This window comes from Strongylocentrotus purpuratus, unplaced genomic scaffold, assembly GCF_000002235.5.
Source record: "Strongylocentrotus purpuratus isolate Spur 01 unplaced genomic scaffold, Spur_5.0 spur5_scaffold_2, whole genome shotgun sequence".
NCBI lineage: Eukaryota > Metazoa > Echinodermata > Echinoidea > Camarodonta > Strongylocentrotidae > Strongylocentrotus > Strongylocentrotus purpuratus.
The window spans coordinates 2,935,361-2,942,797 of NW_022145605.1; the positions used below are offsets into that span (position 1 = coordinate 2,935,361).

Here is a 7,437-nt window from a genome sequence, read left to right on the forward strand (position 1 = left end):
CCCGATTAGCGATAGAACACTGAAGATTTGACTGAACACATTATTAATACATATATTACATGCTACAGTAGTGTTTAGAAAAAAAGTACACAATGTACGATATGGACAGTTACTATTTTACTATGCACACAAAATAGGGACCAGCTATAGGCGTGAGACTTTGTAACGGGGCAACTCTATAAATTACTGTCAGATTAGCAGCCAAGGCCCGCTCGCCCCCTCCTGGATCCGCCCTGTCAGGGCATCTAATATATAAGACAGGATTAAGAAGAAACTAGAAATGCAATCGTGTCACAACGATGTGCGTGCAATGACGCCATGTTTCTACGTGTCAAACGAAGGAGCTACTCTCGGACTATCCAGAGCAATATGAAAGAAGTCTGTAGCTTCTGTGATAGTGGAGATAGTTCGGGCGAAAGAAAGGTCACCAAAACGGCCCGAAACGGAAAAATTGGTGCCTGGACGGTCGCGCATGAGGGTTTCCGGAGAACGAAGAATTTAGTGACCTTGAAGGAATGCTAGAGACTACGCCTACGAATTTTGAAGGGAATTGGAGTAGAGGAAGGGATCTAGAAAGGGCTCGCAAGCACTGCGTGCAAAACCAATATGACTTGGTGCATGATGAACATGTTACGACGCGTGCTTTGGCACGAACGGCCGCCCATACTAACACAACCGAATAACAGTCTTAACAAATGACGTCATGGAAACTCGGCGGAATTCGTACTTGTTCAAATGTGATTTACTCACAATTTTGTGCGTGAACATATACCATACTTGGTATCATTCGAAAGGGCACTTCAGTGCGGTCAGTTTGACACCATTGTCATCTGCGCAAAACGTACTGCACGCATCAAACGCGCTAATACGTAAAGCATAGTAAATTCATCATTTTTGGCGATAACTTAGCGAATAGGGCATTACAATTTACCAAACTTAGCAGACAGTTGTCACGTATATGGATACATGTGTCTGCCAAGTTTCATTGATGTAGGTATAAAGATCGCCGGTTTAGAGCAAGTTGAAGTTATTTCTCAATTTTCTTGAAAATGGCGAATTTGGAGGGCAATTTTCTCATATTTGGTCAGTTATAGGGTATATAATTTTGTATATGGCTGGAAAGGGCATATCTTCAAGTATCTAAATCCAAAAAAGGGTACGGGTTTGCCTAGCCATTATGGAGATACGGCCACAGAGAGAAAGCCAATTCCCAGAACTTTAGAGGGCGCTATTTATGTTTTGCATAGTCATTGGAGCATGAAATTTGGCATGGCTATGTGCAATTATGAGATAAGGATAATGTGAGATTTAAACACAAAACGGAATTTATATGAGAAAGTTATGGCAGTTTTAGATTTTTAGGGGTCCATTTTTTAAGAATTTGAGAGATTTTTGACGCAGTCAGTTTCAGATTTGAATTTTGAGTACGAAGATGGCATTTTGAAGGTCAGGTTACACGTCGCAGATGAAAGAACATCTCTTAGACTATCTAGAGAAATTTGTTAGAAATGTGTAGGATCTAGGATAGTGGAGATAGGAAGGAAGATAGAAAGGCCTTAAAATGGACCAGAAACGGACAAAATGGCGCCTGGACGGTTATGCATGAGTGATTTCGAAAATCGAAGAATGTAGTGACCTTGATGAGATGTGAGAGACTATGCCTATGAAATTTGAAAGGAAAAGAACATGAGGAAAGCACCTAACTAGGAATAACAAACACTACGTGCAAAACGAATGGGATTTCTGGACGATAAGGAAAACAAGGAAAAGGAAAATATTAATGGGGCAGAATGTGAACGAAAACAAGGCAATGACGAAGGTCGTCATTGCAAAAAAAGATAAACGCGTACAGCAGGATTTTGAAAAAAAGTAGCTGCATTGTTATCCTGGCTGTGTATTAAAAGCTGTGCTTTTAATACTCAACATTTCAAACACCACTGTACAAAAAACTTAACTGATTTCACTGAAAATCGGTACTTTAGCGACAATTGATGTCACCTAAATAGCAGTAAAGTACATTTTTTCAACTTACTAATGTTAAAAAGAATTTAAAAATTTAAATTGTAAGTCTAGTGTCAAATTTGCCGATCAGCCTAATCGGTGATATTGTGTGCAGTCTATGCAATAGTGTGTGTGTGTATTTGTAAATAAATACCTGCCTCTAGCTCTCAGCAAGTATGCAGTGCTAAGGTCAATACGCATTGACTCCGCTTTGCTTGGAGTGCATGCATCCAATCGCAGCGGCGATGTCAGTACGGTCGTCTACCCACTGCTCTGCAATAAATTGCTCAAATCGTTAATGTAACAGGCCTGATCTCTCTTTCTTCAAATTTCCGAAAAACAAAGAAAGGTAATTCATCGTATTTTGAACATTTTATTAATTTATATGTACATATTACATGAGTTTTTTCCTTGTTTTGTGTGTCATGTCTTGGACGCGCGTTCGCACGTTGGCGTTTGGTTGGGGTGGCTGATCGCGCTGACTTGCACAAAATGCTATGTTTGGGACTGTAATGTACACAGCTAGTCGCAGTACATCACATGTGCCTCTCAGAGCGATAGACAAGTCTGAGAGTTTTCTTCTTCTTCTGGTTATAAGTCTGCCTCCTTCAATTGACTGCAGATTGTTGCAAACTATACACGTGTGTTTGTGAGTGTTTTTATTTTTTTGGTCCCAAAATTTGAAAAATTGGCCGATGGGCTTTGGGGGGGGGGGGGGGGGGGGTTAGGGTTGGCTTTTTTGGGTCAGCCATTACCCATTTAAAATAAAATAGGGGGATTTTCCTCCCAAAACATTCACCTAAAAAAATTTCAAGGGGGGGGGGGGGTTAACCCCAAAACCTCCCCCCCCCCCCCCGCCTGCGTACGTGTCTGGTCATAGGCATCCAATTTTTACCCGTAACTCCGGCGTAACATACCAACAAAAATCAACTTAATCTTTACCAATTGTTCAAATAATTGTCATGATAATAATCTTATCCATTTCGTTTTAATTTTCTTACCTTGTGATGTCTATTGACTTTTGTGGTGATTAATGATGTTGATTGTGTTGTCAAATATGCAATTATTTGTGTATAAATATCAGGGAGCACCTCCCTGCACATGTACAGAGGACCTAGGTGGTCGTGGTGGTAATCAGTGATGATGATGCCTACATGTTTGTATTTTTTTAACAATTCAATGGCATTATTATGATTGTTATTATTTTTATGAAGATTGGTATTAGTACTGTTTTTATAATTACTTATTAATAATTTTTTGTGGTTTCATAATTTCATTGATTATCATTATATTAGTCATGTTACTTTAATATTATTGTTATGTAATAATTAGTGTTATTATTATTATTCAAAGTATTGCAATTATTATTATTAACATTGTTATTATTATTATCATTATTATTATAATTAAAAGTGTTCCATTCATTTCACCTTATTCAGTCTAATCATTATTTCAACATACATGTAACTACTAACTAGTAATTTTAGTATGTTGTTACATTTTTGGTGGCACTGGCAATATCATGGAGGTATAAGTGATACCTCCATGATAATATTCATATTTATTCATATTTATTATTACATGTTTAAGTGTAGAAATTCTGAGACATACATGTATTTACAAGTACTGTTTGTTTGCTTTTTCCCATCAGAAAATAACAATGGAAGAGGAAATCCACCAGGGGATTCTGATGGGCATGTGTCGCCTCTGTGGACAAACAGGATCAAGGAAGTATCGTGACAAGCAAAACCTTTCTAACTTGATCCAAGCGGCTCTGTCCATAAACATTGCTGTAGATGAGGACAATCGTCACCCACCCATGGTGTGTGATAGCTGTACATCAAAACTGACAAGGTGGAGAGCCTTTAAGAACAAAAATGTAAAAAGGAACTGAACATAACCATCTTTAATTTCCAACAGCACGGTCAAGATTGTGACATGTGTACAGATTCAAAGAAGAATGTTGTAGAAGGATCATGGCTAACATTCATGATAGATTTGGCAGAGCAAAAAGGATACTATGTCAAAAATGGTCGTGATGGAAGAACACTTATCATGTCTGTTGATGATGATGGGAATACATCAGTATGTGTGATTGTTTGTGAAACTGGACAGTGGACAGTTAAAGTGCATGGGAGAGAAGTTAACAGGGATCTGTTTCCTGGAATCCCTCGGCATTTTGGTAGCAAAGATGATTGTGAGCAATTTCTTCACACCCTTGATTCTCTCCAAATATGTTATGGTAACCCTGAGTACTTCTCGCCTTCCCTACCGCTTCAAAACCATCCCTTATACCCCCACTACTCCTCATCCACAACAACAATTAGACACACAACCTGTCCCCTCCTCACAAAGGATTCTTCAAGATGCTTTAAATGCAGAATTCATCGTTCCAGTCTTGCAAAACACTACCAACGCCACCAAGTTGACTCCTCTCCAGCTCCAAAAGCAAATCATCGCTTCATGTCAGAAAAGAGGCTTGCTGAAAAGCTTGAAACCTCGAAAAATCAACGACGAATCATGGCACGAAGAATTGCCAAATTAGAGAACGACATTGAAATATTGTTGAAAGAACAAGCCTTACCTTTAGACTACAGTATGTCTCGCCTCTCTGGTGTTAATTAAGAATTATAGTTTTGTATTGTATTTTGATTATTCTGAATGTAATGCAAAGTCAGTATGATGTAAATTGCATGATGTAATACGTCTGGTATTGAGGAAATTAAGCACCTTATCTTTTCGGAGACATCTTTCCACCTACTTTATATGTAAATGACGTGGGCTGAATCCCACCCCCCCCTCGTTTTTCCATTTATTTTACTTGTCTTCCTAAGTTCCTTTTATATAATGTATACACTTGCTTGTTAACGATTATAGCTGCCTTAAGCTTTTAGAGGATTTGTGCATGTACGCACATCTGTATGATATTATTTTTATTAATACATCCTCTTCATTTTTATGAACACATTGATGATTTTATTTCTTCAAAGATTTGTCTTTTTTCATTATAATGCTTAAACACTTGAACTTCATTTTAGTATGTAAAAAAGTTACATGATACTGTATCATTTTGTTGTATATATGTAAATACAAAACAAGCAAGTTTTACATTCATATGTATAAACAAATTAAAAGAAACAATCTTGCCAAAGAATGGAACCAGGCTGGACTAGCACTTGTGCCAACTTCTAGTTCCCATTAACAACTTCATCTAAATATAGTGATACACATATTTAGGTATATATCTTTTGTACATTTAATAGTATGCAGACGTATGTCTAAATATTTTTATAAAACCATAACTGTTCAATCAACATTACTCTTATGTTATGTATACATGTATCAGTATTATTTTTTGCATTGTATGATTGTTCATATGTACTGTCATTATTGTGATGTGTTGGTGTTAATAAATTCAAATTCAAATCTGTGAATCAACGAATTCCTCTCGGCCCGGCCTGTATACATACTTTTCAAAAGGAAAAACATTATACATGTATATTGAATTTTACTTTTTTTTAGAATAAAAAAGCGTGCATGGATCTGATATGCGTGGACGATAAGGAAAAGAAAAAAAAATAGATAAACTAACTTATTGACAGTTGTTGTCACAGGCAAAGATAAATAGCATTTACTATATGTGCAGATGGGATTGATACCTCCAAAAATTCGTAGGTACATTTAAAGCAGGAAATTATACTTTCTTCTGTCAAATTGGGGAATATTAAATTCCAAATAAAAAAAAAAGAATCCAAAATTACTATGATAAAAAGGAGTTAGATTTTGAACGTTTTCATCTATTAAACCACAAAATGGCTTTGGTAAAACAAAAGATTTAATTATACAAATTCCCACACGCCAGCAGTTAACTGTTCGTTCGATTCTTTCAATTTTCCTTATAATTGAGTATTCAGTGAAAAAATATTCCAAAGGATTTGAACTGAGATGATCCCACAAAATGTCTCTTTCAGAGAGTGGAAATTCCTGGTAGCCTCTTTTACATCCAATCCAAATTGCTTCCAAGTAGTGAGATTACTTTTGCATCCTGAAAAAATGAAAATAATGTAAGCCAAATTTTTGCAAATATTAAAAAAAGATTATCAACATAATGTTTTGATCCATCAAAAAACAAAATGGTCTTCTTATATTAAGAGAGATCTTTGTTTCTTGATTCCCTAAATATATTCTGCCTCATCTCAATGACAAATAAAAAATGAGAAGTGGGACAACCTTGAAATGATACCTCTTTGCAAGGGTATATGTTCAGTTAAAAATCCATTAGTCATAACATAAGTTTGTCTCCTTGTGTACAGTGTTTTAATCGAAGTAATAAAATTATATCAACAATTAGGTCTGAAACAGAAAATCTTTTTTTCTCACACTGTCAAAAGCCTTTTTGATATCGAGCAAAACAATGGAAGCAGGAAATATTATTTCCATCACATTTTTAATTATATCTAACATAAGATGTATTATATTCCCAATTTTTCTTTCCTTCAGGAAGCCAGATTGGTCTAGACTTTATGAATAGGTAATTTAAAAAAAAAAAAAAAAAAAAATTATTCATATAGCTGACCTGAAATGGTGACCCCCCCCCAACGAATTTTCAAATTTCAAGACCAAAAAAAAAAAAGTGTCCTCTTACCCCCCCCCCCCCCCCCCCCCCCCCCCCCCCCCCCCCCCCCCCCCCACATGAACCACAAAGCTATCGTGCCGATTCTGTAGTACATCAGATATACCATTCTGGCCAGTTTTAAATGATTTTTTTCCTCTTTTAGTGTATTTTCCAACCTTTTAAATCGGTGGTCAGTTTCCTTTCCCTGTCTGACGTACTCTCATAAGGGGGGGGGGGGGGGGGGGGGGGCTAATCTTTTCCCTTTAATTGTTATCCTATTTAGTTGTTCTTTTTACCTTTGCTTTTTGTTTTTTGTTTTTGCTTCTTGTTTTTGTTGTCATTTTGGGTGTGAACAGGGGCGGATCCATGAGGGGCCCCCCAAATAGGTTTTTTAAAAAAAGATGGTAATGTTAATTTACATTAAAAAAAACATTTAAAAAACGAGACGCCCCCCTTTTGCTCAAAGGGTAGGGGGTGGGTGTTGAGTAACAAAAATAGTGCTCATTACCCCCCCCCCCTTGCTTATTCGGCCAGTTAGCTGAGTCACCGCAAGATATTTACTCACGAATTGGATCCGCCCCTGGCTGTGAAACGGGAGGTGGGGGGGGGGGGGGGGGGAGGGGGCAGGGCGACATCAGCCCATAGGGCCTATCATTGTGAAATTCGCATTTTCTCCATTTATTAATTATTTGAAAGGAAAATTGTCATAATTCTTTAAATGCTGAACTAGAACTCCTCTCCCACAATCTTACTGATCACTTGTTACTGATCTTACCCTGCTTTTTTTTTATTTTATTTTTTTACTGAACTCCGTATGCATT

General features: G+C 37.0%; 1 long non-coding RNA gene across 1 annotated transcript; it reads left to right on the forward strand.

Moving 5' to 3' along the window:
* The first annotated feature begins 2,196 nt into the window (after nucleotides 1-2,196).
* On the forward strand, nucleotides 2,197-5,111 carry LOC115926598. The gene is made up of 2 exons (XR_004065152.1): nucleotides 2,197-2,350; nucleotides 3,653-5,111. It is a non-coding gene; the product is annotated as an uncharacterized LOC115926598 (long non-coding RNA).
* Nucleotides 5,112-7,437: the final 2,326 nt, after the last annotated feature.